Below are 12,732 nucleotides of genomic sequence, written 5' to 3'. Positions count from 1 at the left end.
GAATTTTATGCAGCCATGAAGAAGAACGAAATGTTATCATTCGCTGGTAAATGGATGGAATTGGAGAACATCATTCTGAGTGAGGTTAGCCTGGCCCAAAAGACCAAAAATCGTATGTTCTCCCTCATATGTGGACATTAGATCAAGGGCAGACACAACAAGGGGATTGGACTATGAGCACATGATAAAAGCGAGAGCACACAAGGAAGGGGTGAGGATAGGTAAGACACCTAAAAAACTAGCTAGCATTTGTTGCCCTTAACGCAGAGAAACTAAAGCAGATACCTTAAAGCAACTGAGGCCAATAGGAAAAGGGGAACAGGTACTAGAGAAAAGGTTAGATCAAAAAGAATTAACCTAGAAGGTAACACCCACGCACAGGAAATCAATGTGAGTCAATGCTCTGTATAGCTATCCTTATCTCAACCAGCAAAAACCCTTGTTCCTTCCTATTATTGCTTATACTCTCTCTACAACAAAATTAGAAATAAGGGCAAAATAGTTTCTGCTGGGTATTGGGGGGGAAAGAGGGAGGTGGCGGAGTGGGTGGTAAGGGAGGGGGTGGGGGCAGGGGGGAGAAATGAACCAAGCCTTGTATGAACATATGAATAATAAAAGAAAAATGAAAAAAAAGAGTGCAATAGATCTTCACAAATTTTTAACCAACAAAATATTTAAAAGTGAACAATCTCCAAAGGTTAACTTATCTTATAAGCTTATTTCAAATCACCCATTGTGTGGAAAATAAAAATTCTGCTGCTTCTATTAGAAGAGGAATAATCTATGTCCCTTGGTACAGGATTTAGTAGAATTGTCTGTAGTCTGATTCCAGAGAAAGTAGAATGAAAGATGGATTGTTTTCTGAAGTCATGATTTTCCGACAGAAAAGTATGATTAGTAATTATGGAGATGAGTCAGAAAAACACTGACTGATGCTTCTGGTCTTTGAAATATTTAGGCAAAGCAACTTTCAATCTAACCTTATGTGGAAGGAAATTCAATCCATGGGCTGGAGACCCAATTTTGTCCCTCCTGGCTAATTAGCTTTGGGTGAGACACAACCTGCCTTTTTATTCACTGTTATTTTTCTTAACAGTTCCTTATGCATCAATAAACACTTTGAACAACTATGAGTCCTCATACTTAAATGTAGAGGAGAGAGTAAGAAATTGAACTAAATGATTCCTGAGACCCATTTCATTTAAAATGATGACAAACCCCAGCAGTAATTAAAGGAAGACACTTTCTTTCTTCCATTTTTATTTGTCACACAAGGAAAACATTGCCTGTCTTGCTTCATTAGTACAAGCAGAAGCTGAAAGCATCCAGCAGTCAGGTGAGGATGAAATACAAAGACACCTTCAGAATACGTGGCTGAGTACCTAAATAAGGAAACTACTGGAGGAATATGCAGGTGATGGATTATGTAATGTACTATGAAAACTATGACTCCAGCAAGAACCATGCCAAACTCAGCACCCAAGGGCTACTGCTTGGCTTGGGAATGTCTCCCAAAGTTCCATGTATTAAAAGCTTGGTCCCCATCCCATGGTGCTATTGGGTGGTGGCAGAATATCTAGTAGGTGGAGCCTAGTGGAAGGAAGTTAAATTATTGAGGATGTATGCTTGAAGGAGATTTTGGGATTATTCTCTCTCATTTTTTTCCCAGACACCATGAGGTGACCAGGCCTCCTCTCCCATCATGATATGCTTCTCTACCACAGGCTCAAAGCAACAGGGCTAAGCAACCATGGGCTTAAGCCTCTGAAACTGTGGCCCAAAATAAACCTTTCACCACATAAATTGATTTATTTCAAGTATTTGTAACAAGCAACAGAAAGCTAACTAATACATACAAAGCTTGCAACTACATAAACAGGTCTGTTTGGACAGAATCCAATAAAAATCTCACTCATTTTCCAGAATATTTTATCTGAAATATAATGTTACTATTTCTACATCTCTAGAGATGCTGTTTTGTGCCCCATTCTTTCATATTTCAAAATTGAGGGTGAGGAGAGCACAACAAATAGACATGTTAGAAGAAAATGAGTTAGGAAATCACTACTACTGAGAGAGTTTTAAAACTTTACAGTCATTTCCTTTATTTCACTCAGGAATTTAGGGCTATCAAATAAGTTGCACTTACTATTCACCAGTAAATTATAGAAACTGGATTCAGATGCATGGAATGCTGCACCTGAGACTATTAATGTCCTTTGTGAGGCTGAGATGCTATGATTCTGTGGTGTAAGTTAAGTGGTCAAGTACTACTGACTAGCAGAGCATGGAAGTCAATGGATCAGAGTCAGAGTGTGGCACTGTGTCTCATACTGAGCCCAAAAAGTGAAAAACACAAAATATTTTTAAACGACCATTGAGGCATGAAAAACACTTGAGATGGAAATGGAGCAGGCCAGCATTTTGGAAGACAACAATGATCCAAGGTGATCATGATAAATAAGAGACAGATTAAAATTAATGGAAAAGTCATAGAATGATTAAACAGAAGAAGAACACTTGAGGCTCACACACTCCAACTCTAATTGGTGCATGAGCTTTCCTTACAGGGTCAATGTGTTTTGTTTCTTTTGTTTTTTTCCTTTTAACTTTCAGCTTTGTGCTTAAATGGCAGTCTAAATTTTAGGCCCTAAAGCAATGCGTCATTTCTATGTAATACATTTTAGGAATTATTTTAGAGGATAATTTTGACCATTGACAATGTTTTAATTGAAATTTTTATTGAGATAATTATAGACTGACATGCATTTGTAGGAAATACTACAGAAACATTCCTGTATGCTTTGCCCAGTTTTGCTCATTGGCAACATCTTGCAAAACTGCAGTACAATATCACAACCAGGATTCTGACGTTAATACAATCCCAATCATTTTCAGATTTTTCCAGTTTTATTTGTACTCATTTGTGTGTAAGTGTTTATTACAATTTTATGATATTGATTGTTTCAAGCATTCACCGCCACAGCTAAGATACTGAACAGCTCCTAATTTGGTCATTTCAGAAACATACCAGTGAATTATATAACATGTCACCTCTTGGGAATAGCTTTTTTTCCCTCAACACAATCACTTCAAGATTTAAATGTGTGCTTTTTTATCGATGAATAGTCTTCCATTGTGTGGATGAACCACAGTTTCTGTAACCATTCACCAGTGCTGGGCCAATTCTAATTTTTGGCCATTGCAAATAAAGCTGCTACTAACATGGCTGCACAAGGTTCTGTGTGAATATAAGTTTTTGTTTTATGAAGATCTTATTTCCACTCACTAGATTTTGCAGTCAAGTGAAGGATAAATGCATCGACATTCACAAGAGGATGGCATGGGGCAGGACTGGAGTTGTGGAGTTGAGGGTTGGAGATGGGTTCAGGGAAGGGAGCACTGTGAGAAAGATGATATGCCATTGGATGGAGGGATGGACAGGCAGGAAAGGGCCCAGCAACCCAAGCTGAGGGCCCTGGTGCAGGTCCCAGTAATCCCAGCAGTCTGGAGTGTTAGATTAACCTACAAGTGCTGTAGGATTGCCAAGCCTAACTCACAAAGGATAAAGGGCAGAGGACAGGATCAAAGTGGGAGTGTGCTGTCCTGCTTGGACTCATTACCATATGGCGACTCTGTCCTGCATATAAAAGGGTATTAAGCAGGAGAAGTCAGGTCAGATTTCTATTGTAAATGGTCCCTTTTCTAGCTGTGGAGAAGAGGAATGAGACTGTAAGAGTGTCAGGAAAAAAGCTACTAAAAATGTCCCTCAGAATTGTGCTTAAGTGGAAACTAAGGCACTGGGAAGGAAGGCAGAGGATCACTCTGAGAAATAAACTCAGAAACGAACATCATGATTATGCACTGACTGTGTGAGAAGTAAAGAAAGAAGAGCTATGCTTGACAAGAGAACTTGATGTGAGGAATGTAAAAGGATCAAGTGTTTAAATGTTTAAATGTTGCAGGGAGAGATTTTGAAGGGAAAGTTAAAATTGGGGATTATTAGATCTAATGGGCAATTTGATGCTGACTTTTACTCCTATGCAAAAGTATCAAAGTGAAGATTTGGTAATCATATCTTTCTCATTTTCCCAGAGGAAATGGTGCTAATAAGAGCACAAACAATATAGGGCAGGTATGTGAATAATTCTAGAGTTAATAAGCATTAGAAAAGATTAATAAATTACAAATGCAAAATTTAGGACATAATAAGAGCTGCATTTCAAATTAGTTCTGGGGACAGCAATGTTTATAGTAAATAGTCCTAGGATAGGAGGAAAACTGCATGGAAAAAAATTTGGTTTTCTTTTTTATTTATTATTTTAATTTGTTTTTTGTAACCAAATGTATCTGGATAAATTACAAACAAATTAAAGATTTAGATGAAAATAACCATAAAGCTAGGAGAAAATATGTGAATGCCTTTATAATTTGGGAGAAGGAACAACTTTTCTAATTGTGCCTCAGAATGTGATCTTTCTAAAAGAAAGCTGAAGGAAGACAAGGATCTCTTGACACTGAGTCTGTGGTCAATCTTGGCTACTTCAGGAAGCCAGCAAATCAGCTAGCAACATGAACTTTAAAAGTTACCAAAATAATCACTTCTACTAAAAAGATAAACTTCTTGGCTTCTAAGTCATTGGTTGAAAATGCTTTTCACTGGCACTGAAGGCCTGTTTTTGTGTAACAAAAATTGATAATAGGAAATAATTCTTGAGGTAGAAACAATTTCAGATATATTTATACAAAGTAAATTAAACTTTAACAATTTGACATAAGTCAATATTTATCCTTTTTTCTTTCTAGTTAGATTCTTACATGGCTTCCTACTTAAGCTGCAGCTTGGCAGCCTTGAAAACAAACACTTTCAGTTAAATTAAACAAATTCGTTAAAAAAAACAAGACGAAAAAGCCTTGTTGATCCATTGGATGAAATAAAAATTTCCATTTGTGAATAAAGGTGTTGACTTGATCGATTCTCCTGATAACTTCTTTGGTACATAGTTTTCTCTTGATGTCAAAAAGTCATCCTCATAATACTTGCTGACTCTGATGTCAAAGTAGCAGTCACATATATTGCTTCCTTTGGTCAGTTGATTCATTGTAGTTTGTCAGATGATGCATATACAATAGTGAACAACACAACACTCAGAAATGTCTACCTCTTCTCATTGGAGATGGAAAAGATATTCTTAAAAGTCAATATGGAAAACCTCAGTAAAAAGAATCAAACAGAAATCTTGGAAATAAAAAGTCCTTTTATTTTTTTCACCATAGTCATACTCAAAACTCACACTGTGCAATGAGTTCTGGGTTGCAAAACAAGATTTATTTTTTGCACCTATCTATAAGTCTGTCAACAGGTTGAACAAAAAAGTCCCTTTAGTCAAACAAAAAATACAGTGGAAGACCACTACAGCAGACAAGTTGAAGACAGAATCTCAGAGCTTGAAGATAAAATAGAAATTAGAGAAAAAAACCAGAAGAAATCTTAGTCAAACAACTCAAAATCTGTGAAAGGAATAGGCAAAAGCTCAATGACTCCATCAAAAGACCAAATCTGAGAATCATGAGCATTGAAGAAGCAGAAGAGGTCCAAGCAAAAGGGATACTTAATATAGTCAATGAAATAATAACATAAAATTCCCCAAATCTCAAGAAAGTCTTGTCCATTCAAGTACAGGAAACCTCCAGGACACCGAGCATACTTGACCAAAATAGAACCTTCCCATGGCATATTATCGTTAAAACAAAAAGCACAGAGAACAGAGAAAGAATATTGAAGGTTGTAAAAGAGAAAAAAAATAACATATAAAGGTAAACCCATCAAAATAAAAGATTTTTCAATGGAAACCTTAAAAGCAAGAAGGGTATGGAGTGAGGTATTTGGGGAACAGAATGAAAATAACTTCAACCCAAAAATACTCTACCCAGCAAAACTATCATTGAAAATTGATGTAGCAATAAAAATTTTCCACAATAAACAGAAACTAAAACAGTATATGACCACCAAGCCACCTCTACAGAAGAGTCTACAAGGAATTCTGCACACAGAAGATGAAAGCAAATAAACCCACAAGAGGATGGGAAGTGTCAAACTAAAGGAGAAGACAAGCAATCAGAGAGTAGTGTTGATTTGACTGCACACAATCAAATCCCTAAACAAAAACAACTAAATGGCAGGAATCACCATGTACCTATTAATATTAACACTGAATGTTAATGGACTCAACTCCCCCATCAAAAGACACTGTTTGGCAAAGTGGACTAAGAAGGAAGATTCCACTATCTGCTGTTTACAAGAGACCCACCTTACTGACAGAAATAAACACTGGCTTAGGGTGAAAGAATGGAAGCAGATTTACTAAGCCAATGGCCCCTGAAAACAGGTAGGAGTAGCAATACTAATATCAGACAAAGTAGATTTCAAATTTAAATTGGTCAAACAAGATAAAGAAGGACACTTCATACTAATAAAAATGGCAATACATCAAAAGGAAATAATAATTATCAACCTACATGCACCCAATGTCAGTGCACCCAATTTCATCAAACATACAATAAAGGACTTACGAGCACATATAGAGTCCAACACAGTGGTAGTGGGATTATTTAATATCCCTCTATCACCAAGAGATAGGTCATCCAAACAAAAAATCAACAAAAAAATGCTATAACTAAATGACACCATAAATCAAATGGACCTAACTGATGTCTACAGAGTATTTCATCCAACAAAAACACAATATACATTCTTCTCAGTAGCTCATGGAACTTTGTCCAAAATACATCATATCTTAGGGCACAAAGAAAGCCTCAGCAAGTATAAAAAAATGTGAATAACCCCCTGCATTCTATCTGATTACAATTCATTGAAACTAAAACTTAACAAAAACAACAGCAGAAAATACACAAAAGATTGGAGGCTGAATTGCTCAGTGATCAGTGGATCAGAGAAGAAATAAGAGGGAAATCAAAAGGTTTGTGGAAGCTAATGACAATGAAACACCACCTACCAGCACCTATGGGAATCCTAAAGGCAATCCTAAGGGAAAAGTTTATAGCCATGAATGCATATATAAAATAGACAGAAAGATCTCAAATAAACAACCTAATGTTATATCTCAAACTCCTAAACACCTAGGACAACAAGAACAGGAAAACCCAAAACAAGCAGAAGGAGAGAAATAATAAAAATAAAGGCCAAAATTAATGAAATAGAGACCAAAAAGACTATACAAAGAATCAAAGAAACAAAGGGCTTACTCTTTGAGAAAATAAACAAGATTGACAAGCCCCTGGCAAATCTGACTAAAATGAGGAGGGAAAATACCCAAATTAGTAAAATCAGAAATGAAAAAGGAGAGATAACAACAAACACCAAGGAAATCCAGGGACCCATCAGAGACTACCTTGAGAACCTAAATTCCAGTAAGTTAGAAAATCTTGAAGAAATGTACAAATTTCTAGATATTTATGACCATTCAAAACTGAACCAAGAGGATATTAAACACCTAAACAGATCTATAACACGTAATGGAATTGAGGCAGCAATAAAGAGTCTGCCAAAAAACAAAAGACCAGGACCTGATGGATTCTCAGCAGAATTCCACCAGACCTTCAAAGAAGAACTAACACCAACACTCCTTAAACTTTTCCATGGAATAGAAAGGGAAGGAACACTGCCCAACTCACTATGAAACCAGTATTACGCTCATCCCAAAATTGAGCAAGGACACATCCAAAAAGGAGAACTACAGGCCAGTCTCCTTAATGAACATCAATGCAAAATCCCCAATAAAATAATGGCAAGCTGAATCCAACAACATGTTAGAAAGATCATTCACCATGACCAAGATGGCTTCATCCCAGGGATGCAAAGATGGTTCAACACATGCAAATCAATAATAGAAGCAAAGACAAAAACCATTTGATCATCTCAATAGATGCAGAAAAAGCCTTTGCTACGATTCAACACTACTTCATGATAAAAGATCTAAGAAAACTAGGACTAGAAGGACTCTACCTCATCATTACAAAGGCTACATACAACAAACCTATAGCCAACATCATAGTTAATGGGGAAGAACTGAAATCATTTCTCCTAAAGTCAGGAATGAGACAAGGATGCCACTCTTCCCACTCCTATTCATCATAGTCCTGAAATTCCTAGCCAGAGCAATATGAAAAGAAGAAAGTAATATAAGGAATATACATAGATAAAGAAATAGTCAAGTATCTCTATTTGCAGACAACATGATCCTATACCTCAAAGACCCAAAGAAACTCTACCCCAAAACTCCTAGATACCATAAACAGCTTCAGCAATGTAGCAGGATACAAAATCAACTTACAAAAATCAGTAGCCTTTCTATACACAAACAATGAACAAATTGAGAAAGAATATAGGAAAACAATTACATTTACAATAGCCTCAAAAAAAAATCAAATACCTAGGAATAAACTTAACAAAAGATGTAAATGACCTGTATAAGGAGAACTACAAACTACTGAAAAAAGATATAGAGAAAGACTAGAGAAGTTGGAAAGATCTCCCATGCTCATGGATTGGCAGAATCAACATAGTAAAAATGGCTATACCACCAAAAGCAATCTACATGTTCAATGAAATTCCCATCAAAATCCCAATGACATTCATCACAGAGATTGAAAAATCTACCCTAAGTTCATTTGGAAACACAAAGACCATGAATAGCCATGGCAATACTGAGCAAAAAGAGCAACACTGTAGGTACCACAATTCACAACTTCAAACTATACTACAGAGCCATAGCAATAAAAACAGCATGGTGTTGGCACAAAAAGAGATATGAAGACCAGTGAAACAGAATAGAGGAACAAGATGTGAATCCACACAGCTATGCCCACCTTATTTTTGACAAAGATGCCAAAAGTATACAATGGAGAATTGACAGCCTCTTCAACCAATGTTCCTGGGAAACATTGGTTATTTGCTGGGAAAAGTGGTTATTTGCCTGCAGAAAACTGAAACTAGATCCATGCCTGTCACCCTGTACTAGTATTAAGTCAAAGTGGATTAAGGAGCTTAATATCACACCTGAAACCTTGCAGTTAGTACAGGAAGGAGCAGGGAATACTGTGGAAGCAACAGGTATAGGCAAGGACTTCCTCAGTAGAACTCCAGCAGCCCAGCAACTGAAAGGATAGACAAATGGGACTACATGAAATTAAAAAGCTTATGCACAACAGAAGAAATGGTCTCTAAACTGAAAAGACCACCCACAGAGTGAGAGAAAATATTGCTAGGTATCCATCAAAGGATTGATAACCAGAATATACAGGGTGCTCAAAAAACTAAACTCTCCCAAAATTAATGAACCAATAAATAAATGGGCAACTGAACTAAACAGAACTGTTTCAAAGGAAGATGTCCAAATGGCCAAAAAACACAGGAAAAAATGCTCACCATCCCTGGCCATAAAGGAAATGCAAATCAAAACCACACTAAGATTCCACCTTACCTGTTACCAACAACAACAAATGTTGGTGAGGATGCAGGAAAAAAGAAACCCTTGTACACAGCTAGTGGGAATGTAAGCTAGTATAACCACTTTGGAAAACAATATAGAGGCTTCTTAAAAAACTAAACATAGATCTGCCATATGATCCAGCAATCCCACTCCTTGGGATACTCCCAAAGGAATGTGACTCAAGTTATTACAAAGGCACCTGCACTGTTTATTGCAGCACTGTTCACAATAACCACACTATGGAAACAGCCAAGATGCCCCACTGCTGACAAACGGATTAAGAAAATGTGGTATTTATTCACAATAGAATTTTACTCAGCCATGAAAAAGAATGAAATCTTATTTCTCAAGTAAATGGATGGAAGTGGAGAACATCATCCTTAAGCGAAGTTAACTAGGCTCAGAAAGCCAAAGATCACATGTTCTCCCTCATTTGCAGATTATAGACCTAAAACAAATGCAGTAATATTATTGGATATGGGTCACACACAAAGGGAAGAATGCAAATGGGAGGAATAGGGAAAGGGAAGGAAACCTAAAACTTGAATGTGGTTGATGTGCTCACTGTAGAGGAGTGAATATAGTAATCTGAAACTGGCTGAGGCCACTATGGGAAGGGGACCAAGAAGTAGCAAAGAGATCTGGCAGAGATGAACCAATGTGGGTTGCAATACACAAGTGCATGGAATCAATGCCAGGAATCTCTCTGTATAGCTATCTTTACCTCAGACTAGAGAAAATGCTGTATCTTTTTTATCATCTCTTATGGTTTCTCTTCAACAAAATCGGAGAACAAGAGGGCATGGGGAGGAGTAGGGAGGTGGCTCAAACAATGTATAGACATGTAAATAAATGTAAAAATGATAAAATAAAAGAAAGGAAAAAACGAAAAGATATTTAAAGTTAAGAGAAAAAAAAAAAAAGAACACTTGGGCTGCTCTGCAGAGAACAGCCTGGGAGTGGGGGTACAGAAACAGAATGGAGCCTAAACTAGTATGCAGCATTAAAAGGGGAGAAAGTGATAGAGTCTACAGTATTTACTTAAAAGACATGGGTCTGTAATCCAGGAGAGAGAATCAGAGTCAAGCAAAGGTCTAAAGATTTTGGCCTGAGCAACAGAAAGATAGAGTTCCCATTAATGAGATGAGAATTACTAGATGTGAACTTAATTTGAGGAAGAAGGTCATGAGTCTTGAACTGTATGTGTTAGGCTGGAGATGCCACTGGACATACAAATTGAGTGTCCTTCACTCAACAGGCAGTGACATGTGAGTTTGACTTTTAATGGTGAGGTCTAGACTAAAGTGATAAGTGTCAAAGTTGTTAGTACATAAGTCATGTTTATGGAGAAGGGTTTGGGTGGAACTGCCAAAGATGTAACCTGAATAGTTCAATATGTAGATGTCAGCAAAATGAAGTGAATCAGCAAAAAACACAGAGAAGTCGGGGATGAGGAATCCTGGAAGCAAGTGCTTCTGCATTAAATTTGGATGCTGTCAGTAGACTAAGTGGAATGGCAGCTCAGCACATGATTGCTTCACACATTTTCATGGACAAATTGAACATGACCCTCTTTCAACACCCATGCTCTACCCTTTAGTTTGTTCCATGAAGCAACACCTCTACTATGTATAAAGCTATGGCCATATACTCTCAACTGAGGGTCAAAGAGGTTTTCTGGGACGGGCACAGTGGCTCATGGCTGTAATCCCAGCTACTTATGAGTCAGAAAATGAGAGGGTAGTAGTTCAAGGCCAGCCTGGGAAAAAAGACCCCTCTATTAATCAACAAACCACCTGGTGGTACAATGTGTAATCCCAGACACACGGGATGTGAAAATAGGAGGATAGTGGTCCAGGCTGCACTTGGGCAAAAATTTAGGAACTTCTTTGAAAAACAACTAAAGCAAAAAGAGCTGAGGGGCATGGCTTGAGTAGTAGAGCGCCTGTGTAGCAAGCATAAGGCCCTGACTTCAACTCTCAGCAATAGTAAAAATAAAGAGTTTTCTTAATTACAGAGTCATGTGGCAAGGCTAGTACCAAAACCAATAATTTGGAGTAACAGTCTCCAAAAAAAAAAGACTCACTGTGATCTATGTATTATGGAAGAACCAATATTTTAGTTCTGCGAGTGAGACTTCACCTGGAGATGGAATCACCGAGCATAGATAATGCTCAAGCAAGCTTTAGTGTCAGCTCCAGCATCCTTCTGAGGCTGACAGGAAGAATGTGGGTGATGTGTAACCAAAGAGGGCAGTTGGACTCCCACACTTTCAGCAGGGCTGGGCTTATGCCCAGTGTGGAGACAGCAGATCCGGGGAGTACTCTTGTCACCTGTGTGACATTTTTCATGTTATCAGGAAAAGTGGACTACTTCCCCAGGTGGACAACAGCAGACACAAAAGTCATGACAATGACTAGATGTGTGACTTGTGGTCTCAAGTTATCTTAGGATTAGTGCTATTTTTATGGTGCAAGCTGAGTGTAGTCCTAAATTTTATTATAAACAACTGGGAATACAAAGTTCAGGCTGCCCTGAACAAAGCAGTTCATTAATCCTTAAAAAAGCAGTGAAAACCAGCCATTTTGCTGCATTTCAAATACAGCTTTGGGCCCTCAACTCACATCACAATCTTAGTAGTGAACCGTATCAGCCAGCTTTTAATACAAGATTTATAGGCTTCAATTACTTTAAGAGATGTTCTGATGACAAAAGCAAACCCCACGAAAAAGTGGCATTTGCTTAGGGAGTCCCAGATCTAGAAATAAGACTCTATCATGGTCGACTACAAAAGTCTTCACTAAAAGTGTGCATCTAGGCTCCTGCTTATTGCTACAGGTATCACTGTTTGTGTGGAGCAATTACAATAAGTCAGGCACCATTCCAAACAGATAATGTACATGGTGTCATTAATACTTGCAAAGCCTTCAGGAGCTGGATGCATTGTATGCATGGGAAAACTGAGATGAAAAAGAGATTTAGCTACTTCCTAAGCCCATAATAACTGAACACCAGACACTTGGCCTCTAGAGCCCTTGCTCTGTCAACATGTCACCTTTCCTGTGGGAAGTGTCTTGTGAAAGTTGTCACTACATTCTCACAGCCTCAAACTCTACCACTAGGGCATATAGTAACTGAGATGTGCTATTACTTTCTGTAAATGTGAAAACTGTCTGTCTATCTATCTATCTATCTATCTATCTATCTATCTATCTTTTAA

General features: G+C 37.6%; 1 protein-coding gene and 1 pseudogene across 5 annotated transcripts in view; both read right to left on the bottom strand.

The window, feature by feature from the left end:
* Pld5 (phospholipase D family member 5) overlaps positions 1–12,732 on the bottom strand; it is a 404,115-nt gene that overhangs the window by 300,311 nt on the left and 91,072 nt on the right. The window lies entirely within an intron of this gene.
* On the bottom strand, positions 5,263–5,381 carry LOC141414525 (small nucleolar RNA SNORA40; annotated as a pseudogene).

This window comes from Castor canadensis, chromosome 11 (assembly GCF_047511655.1).
Source record: "Castor canadensis chromosome 11, mCasCan1.hap1v2, whole genome shotgun sequence".
NCBI lineage: Eukaryota > Metazoa > Chordata > Mammalia > Rodentia > Castoridae > Castor > Castor canadensis.
The sequence above is the reverse complement of the archived record's forward strand: the minus strand, read 5'-3'. Positions and strand labels throughout refer to the sequence as shown.